The sequence below is a fragment of the Apodemus sylvaticus genome, chromosome 2, assembly GCF_947179515.1.
Source record: "Apodemus sylvaticus chromosome 2, mApoSyl1.1, whole genome shotgun sequence".
Taxonomy (NCBI): Eukaryota; Metazoa; Chordata; class Mammalia; order Rodentia; family Muridae; genus Apodemus; species Apodemus sylvaticus.
The window spans coordinates 115466484-115481954 of NC_067473.1; positions in this window are offsets into that span (position 1 = coordinate 115466484).

Sequence of the window (15471 nt, forward strand, 5' to 3'; positions counted from 1 at the left end):
TTAAAGGCGTGCGCCGCTAGGCTCTGTCTGTTTGTTGTAACAAATAGGTCAGAGGCTCGACATCTTAACAGAGGTGTGTGACTTCAAGCAACTAACACAGAAAGATCTGGATGGGCTACCTCCAGTGAGTTTATGAGTCCAATGTCTGGACAGCAGCATTTCACAGCATGCCTGCCAATCCTCTGCCTCTTAAATTCTTTCCACCCTTTCTTCCACTGCGTTCCCTGAGCCTTGGGGAGGGGAAGGATTGACAAGGATGCTGCATTTAAGCCTGAGCACTGGATAATCACTTAAAGGTAGGACAGGGACTTCAAGGTCATCTTCCACTACTTAAGGAGTTATAGGCCAGCCTGAGCTACTAGAGATCCTATCTGCAGATAATAAATGGAAAGATGAAGGATGAATGGATGGGTGGATAGATAGACATAGATACATAGATACATAAAATTTAATTTTTTCAAACTTGGGAATTTAAGGTCACCCTTATCTGCATATGGAATATGAGGTTAGCATATCTCAAAAACAGAGATGTACTGGATATATACTTTGTGTGTACTAATTAATACCTTCAGATCAGAAAGAATGTCAGATATACATGAAGCTATTAAAAAAGCACTGGACCAAGGGTTCAGTGAGTCCCTGGGTGCCATTTTCAACATTAGCAGGGGGCGGATACCTACAGCAGAAGATCCAAACGTGTGACATTTCAATTGTGCTTCACTTTGTTCAAAATTGAGAGTGTGGCTTAGTGAGACAAGGGCTTCCAAGGCCTAGGTGAGGCAATACATGGCTAAGGCCAAACTTCACCCCAGCACTTATGCTAAACAATTTTTTGAGACATAGCTTCAACTCTCAGTGTCACAGAACTCCCTATGTAGGCCAGGCTGGCCTTGAACCCACAGCTATTTATCTGCCTCTGCCTCCAGAACACTGGGATTAAGTCTGTCTACCACTACACCCAGATTAAACAAATTGATTTTTAAGAGGATGTATCTCAGTGGTAAGGAACCCACGCATGAAACCCTGAGTTCCACCTCTGGCACTGCAAAAGAGAAAATTTTTTTTTTAATTTTTAAAATAAAGACAGAGTATACCAACATTGGTAGAGTGTTCACCTACCTAGCATGCATAAACACCTGGATTCAGTTCTTACTGTTACATAAACTGGGTTCCTTAGTCAATGTTCTTAGTCCACTGCTGTGGAGATGCCATGATCACAGCAACTCTTACAAAAAGAAATCATTTAATTGGGGCTTGCTCACAGTTTCAGAGGTTTAGTCCATTTATGGTGGGAGGCATGGGGGCAGACGTGGTGCTGGAGAAGGAGCTGAGAGTTCTACATCCTGATCTGCAGGCAGCAGAAAGACTGTGGTTAGAATGGGATTTTTCTAACCTCAAAGGCCTACTGCCTCTCCCTGATGACTAAGACCATTCAAATATATGAGCCTACGCAGGCTATTCTCTTTCAAATCACCACACTGGGAGTGCTGCCACATCTTAATCTCGGGATTCTGGAGGGAGAGGAGGATTCGGGATTCAAAGTGAGCCTCTACTACATATGAAGTCAAAAGTCAGACTGAGCTTCATGGAGTTAAATAAAGAGGTGGGTGATAGGTACATTCATATATATATATATATATATATATATATATATATATATAGAGAGAGAGAGAGAGAGAGAGAAATGATACTTTAAAATATTTTTAGATAGGAACTCACTCTATCACCCAACTGGCATCAAATTCATAGTGAACTCCCTGCTTCTGCCTCCCAAAAGTAGTGGGCTGCTAAATGTGTACTTCTGCATTGGCTTTCTTAAATAGACTAGCATTCGTTTATTCTTTGACTACACTACATACATATAAACAGTGTATCTTGATGACACCCACTCCCAACTACCTCATTGCCCCCCAGGCATCCCCAACTTGTCACCTCAACCTTTCACATCCTCTGCTCTTTCCTCTTCCCAAAACCTACAGTCCAGTTAATACTGCCTACTGGAATGCTGCCACATACTGTTGGCTTGTCCTTGTATGAGTTACTGTAGCTTCAGTGAGTTCAATTTAGTGGTGCTGTCCTGACCAGAAAACAGACTTTCACAGCATTCCTTCCCATCCTCTGACTCTTATATTAGTGTGGTCAAGGGAAACATAGCTTGGAGAGAGTTTGTACTTTATTCTAAAACTTCCACTGATCCAACAGGCAATAATAACAGACACACCTGAAAACTTAAAACAAAGAATTTACCTTTTTTACTTAATTCATTTATTTTTTAAGATATATCTTAATTTGTATGTGTCGTGTGCCTATGTGTATGCTTATGCGTATGTCTATATATGTGTGTGGGCCCCTGTGTAGGGGTGTCTGCAGAGGCTGAAAGAGAGCATTAGATCCCCACTGGAGCTGGAGTTACAGATGGTTGTGAGACCTCATCAATCATTTATCAAGAAAATGAACCACAGGCTTGCTTACAAGCAATCTGATGAAGGCAATCTCTTAATTAAGGTTCCCTCTTCCCAGATGACTCTAGCTTGTGTCAAGTTAAAAACAAAACAATATAAAAAACTGCAAGGATCCCTTCTGCTTTGACCAGGTAATTCTTACTAGATACTCAGTGTTTATGGCCAGACCTATCACCTTATTAGCCATAAATAATCCCTACACTCAAAAAAAAGAAAATAACATAAACATCAATTCACAGGAAAACAAAACTGTTAAGTCCTTCATTCTGATACTGTTCTATCTAGTTTTGCCTTTGTCTAATCTCTGTGGAATCTGTACTTTAATTCTGTCCTTCCTCCAATTTCTATGGCATCTAGTAAATGTTTCCTTCTGTCATCATGGCCGTCCATTAGCCAGTAAATGAATTTGGGTAAGACACAGCTGCAGAATTCTCTCATGTCAAATAGGATTAAAATCTATGCATGTATTCATGATGCAATATGAACAGATATTAGAGGAACGTTAGAATTAGAAGGGTGATGTTGGTTAACACTGGAGATGAAAAATAGAAGGGTTTGCAGCTCAGTATGAGGTTGTCAAGTTGACCAAAGAAAAGGAAGAATGAAGACCCAGGAACAGAGCCAGCATCGCTAGTTCTCCCAAAATCTCCTTTCCTGAGGAGCATATCTAAGGGGCCTCTGACTTTCTATGTATTTTTATTTTTGGTGTATTTACTCTCAGCAGACTAAACAATAAGTAAGAATGGCCTCTAGCAAAAAGCTTTGCCTCTTCCGGAAAAGAGACCAACCAGTTTTCACCATGGACTAGGAGCACAAGATGAAGGAACCAAGAAAAGACTATAGCTTGGTAGCTGTGACAGGAGTTAGCTCCTTGGTAAACTGCAAACTGATCATATTTGAAAATAAAGAGAGGTTAGTCTAATTAATGGCTAGCAGGCCCCATCAAAGAACTAAGACCAACCAGCTAACACCTGCCAGGTCAGAGAGTAAAACACCCACCAGGGCAAATAGTCAGCAGACAGCCAAGGTCAACATCTAACAAATCAAGTCAGAGAAGGGAAGAGGGGACTTAAAAGTGTGACCATTTCCCATATTGACTGAGCAGCATGTGATCATCTACCTGGTTGGGCCAGAAAAACATGCACAGTGTTAGACCCACCATTGATTAAGCTTATGATGTACCCAGAGAATTAACCAGTCTCTTGCAAAATCATCTGAATCTTTGTCCGATGTCTGTCATAAGTCCTGTAAAAAGCCCTTAGAAAGTAGCCCAGTGGTTTTTCTCCTCTTAGAACTTCTCCCACTGTCAGGGGTCCCACTTTCGCCTCAATGTTCCTTAATACGGCTTTGCCCTCACTTTGCTTAACTCCATGCCATGTCTTTAATCTTCATTAGCATGAAAGAATGAGCTCAGGGGTCACTGTCTGAGGCTCACTTCTGAGGACTGAATGAAAATGAGGACATGACTCCTCCTAGGTATGGTTGAGGAGAAGGGTTTTATTTTAGATATGAGGGAGAGAACAGCCAGAGGCATCTGGAAAAATCTAAACTGGCCATGGTCAGCCAACTGAACTGGGCCATGAGAGGAGGGGAGGAGAAAGATCTAGAGAGGAACATAAGAGAGAGAGGGAAGAGGAAACAGGATCAACAGACAGAGAGAATAGCCAAGGACCAGGAGGAGAACCAAGAGAGTACATAGCCAAAATGGCTGAGTTTATAGGAATCGGAAACTGGGAGAAGGGAAGCAAACCAGGGAGCTGGAGAGGTTTGGAGTTGGGGAGGTGGTGAGGAGTGCGGAGAGGAGCCAGGACTCTGTAATGGGTACTTGTGATGCTGAGAGAGACTAGTGACCAGTGTCTACTTTGCTATGTTAAATAGGCACCTCAGTTAACCATTTGTCCCAGGGTTCTTTGAGCCCAAACAATGACCAGTGAGTGCATAGCTTCCTAAGTCTTACACATCTGACTTGAGAAAAGTGTCATCACTCTCAAGCATCAACAGCCTGTCAAGCATCAATAGCTTTGGTAGTTTTAAGAATTAGAAATAATGGGTAAAAGATATAACTCCATGGTACAGTGCATCTAGCATACCAAAGTACGATGCTCAAAGTCCAGGAAGAAGGAAAAAAATAACTCCCATGAATCAACTTTGCCAAGATAATCTTAAACTTTCCAGGTGCCCATCCAGAGGCATGCTTCCAGCATTCATCCCCTGGAGCTAAAGTCACAGCTAGTTGTGAGGCATCCAATGAGGGTGTTGGGGACCAACTCAGTCCTCTGCAAGAGCAGTTTATGTTCCTAACCACTGAACATATCCTCTCCAGAGTCACCCTCTCCTCCGGCTGTCTTTTCCTATGATCTAATTTTCCCTCTTGGCTTAGCCTCTTGTGTACACCCAGAAACTCCTGTGTGACATTTTCACTGTCTCACCCCTTTGGTCAGCTCTGTCCACTGCAGAGGAGCTGAGAGCACAAAGACTGGTGTCAAGCACTCTAGATTTGGTCTATTAGGTTCTTATCTTGTTTCTCTATCAGTTGATGTGGCAAAATATACTGACAAAAGCCATGGTTCCAGGTTACAGTCCATCATGACAGAGAACTTGGGATATGGAACAGGGAGTCAAGGCAATGGAAATTTACCATGACTAGTCACATGATACCCGCAATTAGAAGAAGACTAGAACTGCTTGCTTGGCTTCAGCCTGCCCCCTCCATTTTGTACAGTCCAGGATAATGGTCCCACCCAATATTAATGGGTCTTCCCACATCAGTTTACCTAATCAAGACAATCCCTCACAGGTAATTCTAGAGGCTAGTCCTAAAGAATCTTTCACAGATATTCCCAAGATTTACCTTTTAGGTGTTCTATTGATAATACTAGCCATCATGGTTCTAGTCCTGTGATTGGGTAATAAATCCCTAAATAGCTTCCTCTCCCATTTTATGATGTTGATAATGGTGTCTACCTCATAGGGATATATTGATCATTAGAAGCAAAGTACTTGAGAAAAATGTTGATCTTAATATCACCATTCACCTGCTTAGCTCTAATACTTTAACAAAGGGCCTTTAAGTGACATAACAACTTGGAATAACTGATCTTAAATTAACTACAAACTGACAAGCCCCACACCATACCTTCTTTATCTTGCTCTCAATGCCACTCTTGACCCTGGAGCTGAAATTTCAGGCAGTTGTAAGGCATCCAATCTGGATACTGGGAACTGAACTTGGGTCCTCTGAAAAAGCAGTACATGCTCTTAACCACTGAGCTATCTTTCCAAAAAAAAAAAGGCATGGTCAAAAACTGGCTGGCCTCAAACTCACTATCCAGCCAAGGATGACCTTGACAACTGATCCTATTGTTTCTACCTGCAGTGCTGGGACTATGTACATGTTGATATGGGAATACTGGGGTGTCTTAGAGAGTGATGGAGCCTTTCACAGGATTTCAGAAACTCAACAACTGCAAAAACCATCCTGAGCCTGTGCTTTCGGATTCTTGTCTCAAGAATTCAAATTTCAAAATTCAGGGACCACAGAGGACAAGTTTTAGAGAGGAATTTTATTAGAGTTTTATAGGTGGTCACATAAATTGGGAGGATGTAGGAAGAGAGAAGAAAGCAAGCACACCCAGAGCCACAGTTTAATGGGAAGGTGTCTTAGGACTTTATTGCTAGAAAGAGACACCAAGACCACAGCAATAGCTATAAAGGAAAACATTTAATTAGGACTGGCTTACAGTTTCAGAGATGCAGCCCATTATTATCATAGCAGGAAACATGGCTTCATACCAGGTGGACATGGTGCTGGAGAAGGAGCTGAGATCCTGATCTTGATCCAAAAGCAGCAGAAGGAGACTAACTTGAGCTTCTGAGACCTAAAAGCCTGCCACCACAGAGGCACACTTCCTCTATTAAGGCTTGCCTCTTAATAGTGCCACTCCCCAAGTGTCAAGCATTCAAACACGAGTCTGTGGTGATCATCCTATTCCAACCACCACAGAGGGGCCGAGGAGAATAGGAGCCAATCAATTTACTGGTCTGGGAGCTTTTTAAAGTACCTATGGAAAAAACAGGGTATTGTAGCTAGTTTTATGTCAATTTGACACTAAAGTCATCTAAGAGAAGGAAACATCTGTGGGACCGTGAAGGGTAGCCTGACTTCTGGTTAACTAAGACTAGAAGCTCTGGTGATCCTGAAGGGAAGGCATGCTCTTCACCTGATTCCTGGACACCAGGCTCCCATCACTAGCCTCAGCCCTCCATAGATTTGTGGCCATCAGTCACATAAGGGCCCTGTGGGACCAGCTGGAGCCCCCCTCTTTTCCTCCTCAGCCCCAGGCTATATCCAGGCTGTGGGCCCCCACTCCATTCTCAGGTCTTCCTCGGCATCCAACAGTGTCTGGGTATCTGAGAGCCTGAGAACCAGATGGCCTTGGCCTCCTCACAGGCCCGAGGAACCCCAAACCAGCGAGCTGTCTGCATCTCTGACTGCACTTCCCCACCCCTGGAGTGGTGTCTCAAGGCTGCCCCTATTACCCAGCAACCAACCTGAAACAGTGTGGGGTAAGTGCAGTCGACTCCCCTCGGCATGTCTCCCCAGTGCCTGCCCTGTGGCAGAGCTGACAGTGGACCCATAACCCTACAAACCTCAACTGAGAATATGCCTCCATAAAATTGGGTTGTAGGTAAGCCTGTAGGGCATTTTCTTAGTGATTGGTGTGAGAGTGGCCCACCCCATTATGGTTGGTGCCACCCCCTGATAAGAAAGCAGACTGACCAATCTGTGAGGAGCAAGCTAGTAAGCTACACTCCTTTTTTAAAATTTTTTATTGGTTATTTTATTTATTTATATTTCAATGTTATCCCCCTTCCTGGTTTCCCCTTCACAAACCCCCTATCCCACACCCACCCCCTGCTTCTATAAGGGTGCTCCCCCACCCACCCACTCCCACCTCACCGCCCTAGCATTCCCCCTATGATGGGGCATCAGGACCAAGGGCCTCCCCTCCCATTGATGCCAGATAAGGCAATCCTCTGCTATATATGCAGCTCAAGCTATAGGTCCCTCTATGTGTTGTGTTCTTTGGTTGGTGGTTTAGTCCTGGGAGCTCTTGAGGGGGGAATGGGGGTGGGTCTGGTTGGTTGATATTGTTGTTCTTCCTTTGGGATTGCCAACCCCTTCGTTTCTTTCAGTCCTTCCCCTCACTCCTTCATTGGGGGTCCCCATACTTAATCTGATGGTTGGCTGCAAGCATCCACATCTGTGTTGGTAAGGAGACAGCTATATCAAGTTCCTATCAGCAAGCACTTCTTGGAATCAGCAATAGTGACTGGGTTTGGTGGCTGCATACTGGATGAATCCCTAGGTGGGGCAGACTCTGGATGCCTTTCCTTCAGTCTCTGCTTCACTCTTTGTCCCTGTATTTCCTTTAGACAGGAACAATCCTGGGTTAAAAGTTTTGAGAAGGGTATGTGGCCCAATCCCTCACCCAGGGGCTGTGCCTAACCTCCCCATATGCTCTCTACAGGTTCTCTCTCCTCTTTGTTGACTATTTCACCTAATGTCATCCCCATTGGGTTCTGGGAGCCTCTTGCTTTCCTGGTGTCTGAGACTTCTGTTGGCTACCCCCACCCCATTCCACATCCCCCATTACTATGCACCTTTGTCCAATTTCCTGAGAAAATATCATCCTGAATGAGGTAACCCAGCCACAAAAGAACACACATGGTAAGTGGATATTAGAAAAAAAGTCTCAGAATACCCACAACGCAACTTACAGACCATATGAGGCTCAAGAAGGACCAAGGCGTGGATGCTTCAATCCTACTTAGAAGGAGAACAAACTGATCCCGGGAGATACAGGGTAGGAGGGACTTGGAAGGAAGAAAGAAGAGGGAGAGGAAAATGGGGGCCAGGATCAGGTGTGGGAGGAGAGAGGAGATATACAGAGACTGCACTCCTTATATCAGCCTCTGCCTCCAGGTCTTGTTTAGGTCCCTATCTTGACATCCTCCAATGATAAAGTAGTGTGGAAGCATAAGTCAAATACAACTTTCACTTTCTAAGTTGCTTTGGTGATGGTGTTTCATCACAGCATAGTAACCCTAAGACATTAAGGTTAGCTGTGGGGGAGGGGGAGGGGGAGTTGCTGGTGGATTCAGGTTTCCAATATCAGTCACTCAGCCTCTAGGCAGAGGTGTTCATTTAGGAGATAACAAAGAAGTGGGAGCTCTCTTCTGGCATCCTGGCCTCCATCAAAGACAATCTGAGAATTGCTTCTTTAGGATCCCTGCCCTACCTGAGCAGTTTCTATCCCCTGCTCTGTTGAGCATGACACCACTCTAGCTCTAGTAAATGAGTTTCTATAGGAAGCATATAACTCCCAACAAGGTCTAAATGTCCTGGGTCATCAACGCCCTTCCTTCTGGATCTTCTCTCCTGTTGGGAAGGGGCTATGCAGGCTGGAGTCACTGGAAAGAACAAATAGTGAACCCTGAGGGGAACTCTGGGCCTTCTTGCTGTGTTTGCTGCATGGCTGGGGACTGTGAAGAAATCTCCCTAGAGTCTGACCTCACTGGGTCTCCTGGGTAGTGATGTCACCTGCCACTATTCCTGGTCCCTGAGTCTCCACCCACAGTGACATCACCCCTGTTGTCTTGGGTTCTCCGGTTGCCTGAGACAATTTCCATGATTAGAATACAGAGAATCCATCCCTCCCTTAGAATCTTTTCCTGTGTATGGTCGACTTTTCTCCGCCTCACCCTGACTTCCCTAAAATTATAAGCTCCACTCAGTACTTTGCTCCACTAACAAACTGCCTGGAATCTCTGACACACCAGTCTAAATTGGGACGCACAGGGGACTTAAAAAAAAAAATGGTTCCCTAGTGATCTTTGTCAGACTGTGAGAAAGGAAAGTTGAACAGGAAGAAATTAGGGCATCTCCTCAACTTTTCCAGTATCTGTTCTTCACAAGGCTGTCCCTGTTTCATGCTGGACATTCAAAGTGCTTTCTGATATTGCCAAATATTTCTCTGCTCTAATTACTGCTCCAATTCCTAGAATCTATAGAGATGTGTCTTTGGTATGCTTTTTACCTACAGGACTTCAGGATGGGGCTAGCCACGATAAATCAGAGTTAGAATTTTTGACCAACCCAGGGGAGCAGGCAAAGGTCTAAGGACAAGTTGATCTTAAGCAAACAATGATGTAGTGAATCACACTAATGTAATAAAGCCTCCATAAAAACCCAGCAGAACAGGTTATTATGGGAGCAGCCAGATGCTGAACACATGGAAATTCCTAAGTAAGTGCTATGTCTGCAGCTACAGAGGGGATTAGCCATGCTCCTCCCCAGCTTCTTCCATCCCTGACTTAAGGGAACCAGAGTCATATACTTATAACTCATGTTGTAACTTCACTAAACAGCTAAACTCCTACTGCATGGTAACTCTAAGGTTGGGCGGTATGATAAGATCAGCTGCCTGCCAATCAGGCACAAGGCAACTCTAGTTATAACTTGACGTCATATCTTGAACAATCACTAAAGCAATGAGCTCAGTAATTCCTCCCTTTAAAAGTTGGCTGTCTCCCACTACAAATGGCAAGGGTGACTACAGGGCATTTCATCTAAAATCTATCTTAATGCTTTTCTAGTAAACCTGAAAAGAATTTAGTATTTAAAAACAGTAAGTAACCAAAACTTATATAGAAATATCCAGTACTTTTGGAACTGGAGAGATGGCTTAATCATTAAATATATTTGCTGCTCTTGCAGAGGACCCAGGCACGATTCTCAGAGTTTACATGATGGCTCACAACCATCTGTAACTTCAGTCTCAGGGAATCTGGCACTCCATTCTGGTCTTCACAGGCATGAGGCATGCACACAGTACACATACATGTATGCAGGTAAAACACTAATGACCACTCTGTGATATGATTAAGGGGAAAGTGATTATTGTATTTACAAGACTGAGAACATCCAGAAGCATCTGGAAAAGTCTAGAGCAGAGAGAGAGAGAATAGTAGTAGAGTGAGCATGGCCAGCCAACTGGACCTGTCTAGGAGAAAAGCAGGAGAGGGAGAGACAGAGAGAGACAGAGAGAGACAGAGAGTCAGAGAGAGACAGAGAGACAGAAGCAGAGACAGAGAGACAGAGAGAGACAGAGAGATAGAGAGACAGAGATAGAGACACAGAGAGACAGAGAGAGACAGAAACAGAGACAGAGACACAGAGACACAGAGAGAGACAGAGAGAGACAGAGAGACAGAGAAAGAGAGACAGAGAGACAGAGAAAGAGAGAGAGACAGAGAAAGAGAGAGAGAGACAGAGAGAACACAGAGAGACAGAGAGAACACAGAGAGGGAGAGTGCAGGAAAGCAGAGAAAGGGAGAGTAGGGAGACAGGGAGAGGAAGACACAAGCAGAGAGACTGAGAGACAGAGATAGACAAACAGAGAGAGAGAGAGTAGGCAAAAGCCAAAATTATAAGGGGTGAATTAGGAGAAAGAATAACTGAGGGAAAGAAGCCCATGAGATAGAAGGAATTTAGGGTGGGGGAGAAGGTGAGAAAGACAGGGAAGTTCTATAACTTTAAAATGTGCAACAGACATTGTGACACTGAGGGACCCTGAAGGCCGACATGTACTTTGGTATGCTAACAGTAGGCACTGCAAATAGCCATTTGTCCCTCCCGGAATTTAGGGAAATAAAATTTCCTGTGAACCAGCAACGCACACACATAAGATGAAAATCAATTAAAATAATAAGTTCCCAATGCTAGTCCCTATCACTCAAGGAAAAGCAGAAAAGGGCTGAGCAGAGCCAGGCGTTGCCAACACTAGGGTACAGGGATATCCCTGTTTTAGGAGGTCTATGGCCTATGTCAGTTTATGGGGTTCCATCTAATGGTTCATCCTTATATAGGAATATTTATTTAGCTACTATGCTGAGCTGGGAAATCCAGGGTCTAGAAGATCCTCTATGACCAAGAATTCGCTCAGTTGTTTTATGGCTAGGGTCCCCAAAGATAAGGAGCCATCCTTACGGTGACTAGAATGGCTTCTTTTGCTTGGACTTAGCATTAAGTCGCAGGATTTGGACAGTTTGAGGAAGATTTGGGCTTTAAAGGGGGGAACACTACATTCACATGAGGTTAGTTTTTGAAGAGTTATCATAAACAGGTTAAAAAGGCTCTTAAAGGACTGAATGTAATTCCTCTCTCACCCACTTCGGAAAACACAACACAGGACCTTACTAAATGGGAAAAGCAGCCCTCACTCCACCCAGAGCCTGTGGGTACCTTAATCATGACTTGCAGACCTCCAGAAGCACAAGTAATCAATTTCTAATTTTTTTTTATAACTTACTAAAACTAAGGCCTTTCTAGAGATCAGGAAGAAAACAGAATACCTGGATATGGCTCCATCACATGCAGCTATGAGAAGGATGGCTTGCTCTATAGATAATTAGGTTAGCATTTTTTTACCTCTATATAGCCCTGGCTTTCTGTCCTACAGCTTACTCTGCAGACCAGGCTGACCTTGAACTCAGAGATCTGCCTGCCTCTGCCTCCTGATTGCTGGGATCAAAGGCGTGCACCACCACCGCCCAGCAATTTTTTTTTTTTTTTTTTTTTTTTTTTTTTTTTTTTTGCTCACCTTCAATATATCAACTTTCTGTCTTCTGGGATACTGAGAATGATTATATGCATGAGAGTGCAGGTACCCATTGAGGGCTCATATATTTGAGTTCTTGGTTCCCATTTACTGTTTAGGAAGGATTAGGAGGTATAGCCTTGTTGGAGGAGGTGTGTCACTGAGGGTGGGCTTTCTCTCTCTCCTGCTGCTACTGCTGTTCTGACTGCAGATAGAGATGTATGCTTGTAGTGCCAGGGAAATGTTAGTGATCCCCCCAAAAAGACAGGAGCCAATCTGATGCAACTCACAGCAGAGTCTTTATTCTACTCAAGCTAGCTCAGTCCCTCAAGCACACTGACATCACACAGGACAGTTTTGGTGGTGGTGGTGAGCCCTGAATATCTATCAGGGTAAGATTTTATAGTAAGCAGCAAGCAGGGGGTAAGTGTGCAAACATCTAACTGGAAGGCTACTGTGGCCTTTAACATAATTGACTGGTGCTGCAAGTCATATCATAAACTTAATTTCTGCTCCCCTCCACATTGGTGGTCATTAGGCAAGGGGTGGACTTGTAACCTGGGGGTGCAGGTTTGTTGGAGGAATAACCTGGAGACACTGGTCTTGTTGAGATAACCTGGAAACGCTGGTTTTATTGGGAATTAGCCTAGAAACTGGAACTAGGCTTGAGGTTTGGTGGGGGGCAACTTGGAAACTCATGTTAGGTACCAGCTGTTAGTTTACCTGAGTTCAAAATTAGGTCAAGTTCTTTAAAAATGGAGTCTGAATTTAAAACATTTGGCCTCTCAAGCTCTTAACTACTGCTCCAGTGCCATGCCCGTCTGCCTAGCCGCTGCCTGCCTGCTGCCATGCTCCCAGCCATGATGGTCATGGGCTCACCCTCTGAAACTGTAAGCTAACCCCCAATTAAATGCCTTTATTTTATTATAAACCGCCTTGGTCATACTGTCTCTTCACAGCAATAGAATGATAACTAAGACATTGGGTGTTTCAGCAGTCCCAATCTGGTGCTGAGGACTCTACTGACAAGAGGAGTCTTCCCAAATATCCAAGCCTAGGCTTGAATAAAAGTCCTTTGTCCAATCCCAATCTTTTAACGTGTTAGTGGAGAGGCAGTGGGGAGCAGAACCTTCATGGTCTAGCAACTAAGGCCTTTCAGGCTCCTTCCTGTTTCCCCAGGTGTTGCTGAGGAGGGAGGGTCTATGATCTGTGACTTTCAAAAATCAAATATGTGATTAGAGAACTGGCGAGTAGAGCTTGGACAGGACCCGTGTCTCTCTTTCATTGTGTGATGGTTTAGCTTGTTAGACTTGCTAGCCAGTGCTTAGCGTGGAATGTGGAGGGAGGGGCAGCCTCCAGGTGACAATGAACATTTTATTTATTTAGAGAGAATGTCCTCTACTAAACTGCAGTCCAGTGCCTTTGGTATCTGTCCTGGAGCTGGTTCTGGGTGTGTCCTGTGAGGTCCCTTTAATGTGTAAAACTGATGACCTCCGGTGGGAGGTGACAGCAGCTTACCTTCAAGTGCATGGAAATGGCTGACAATGGCCCTCACAATCACTGATGTCACACCCACTTGTGTCTATGCCTGTGTCTAACAGCGACCATTTATTTTTTAAGCATTGGAAAGATCGTCCAGAAAACAAAACCAGTCCTTTCTTGTCTTTTGTTTATTTTTGCATTTTGTTTTCATGAGATAGGGCCTCCTGGAGCACAGACTGCCCTCACCATCACTGTGGATCCACGCATGACTTGAATGCTAATCCTCCTGCCTCCACTCTCATAAACTTTATAATTACTGTGGGCTCTTCTTTATGAGATTATACTGACTTTCACTTTGTCTAATATCTCTCAACTTTGTCTAATATCCTGGGAGGATTCTCCTTCCACTGGCACAACTAAGTTAAGCATGTATAGTTGTGTGGTGTATCTGTGTCCTGCCAACTCCCTCTTCAAACTTCAACCCCAGCACAACAGTAGTAACGTTTAGTGACTAATGTTAGAGACTTGCTACAGAGCAGACCATGTGGCCTTTAGAAAGGGCTTATAGATTGATGTCATGCTTTTTCTTGGCCATCTGGGAAGACATACACAGTACCAGCTAGCGTTAGAAAGCAGCCCTGTGACACAATCTGTTGGCCTTTTGCTCTTGCCTTGGCAACATCCAGATGCACAAACAATTTCTTTTGTTTATAAGGACAACTCAGGTGTTTTGTTTGAGAGCAGAGGGCAGAGGGTACCAGGATATGGCTCCATCTTCCACATCTGTTGTTTATGCGATGCTGGCTGGCAGGTGTTTTCTTGACCATTTTGAACATATCAGCCCACTTTGGATCCTAGGATTTGGTGAGAAATCTCTGATCTAATGGGGAACATGGGTTAAATGGTGTCATCTTCCTTTCAACCCCACAGATGTTTCATGGCCTGGGGTATCATGGAAAACAGTATTTTGTTACAACTGCCAATATAGTCCAAGGGTCAAAGCTCTGGAGCCCATTATCTTTCTTACAATTCCTTGTTTTATTATTAACAAGGAAAGTGTCCTTGTTAAAGTTTGTGTATCAAAGTTTCACAGAGTTAAGTATCTGAATGTTGTTTCCACCAGGTGGTGCTGTTTAGAGAGAAATTATGAGCGTAGCTGGAAGGAGTGGATCACTGGGCACATCAGGGACAGACATTTGAGTGAAGCAGCCCTCTGCTGCCCCACTGACCAAGACCAGCTTTCCTCTCCTTGGAGACATGAAGGAAGGAAAACCAGTGGGTTGTACCCAGCTACCATTGGTCCATTCCTTGCTCTGACCTCACAAGGAACATTGTGAGGAATGATAGACACCTGTCCACTTACAGCTCTGGCTGAGGCTGCCTCTTGTCCTTAGAGTACAGAGGCTGCTGGCTGAAAGTTCGACACTGCTGAGAGATTATTGGACTTTCCAGAGCTGTTGGACCCTGACATGGTGAGATTCTCTCCACCTAGGTGACTTGGATTTGCTCTTTTTGGTTTTGGTTTGTGTATTTACTGCTTTCATTCTTATGTTTACTCTTCCATGTTCTTTATTATCTTCCATTTTACTTTTTATTAAATTTTGTTATGTTTGTTAAGTTCAAATATTTTATTATTTTCACTTTATGTGTGTGAGTATTTTGCCCCCATATATGTCCAAGTACCATATCCCTGGTGCCTTTTGTGGAGGTCAGAAGAGGAAGTCAGATTCTCTGGAACTGGAATGACAGGTGGTTGTGCACCTCTTCCCCCCACCCCTCCACCCCCGTTTCGATTTGCAGTTCTCTGATGCACATTTTTTTTTAATTTTCTATATTCTTTGTTTACATTCCAAATGATTTTCCCT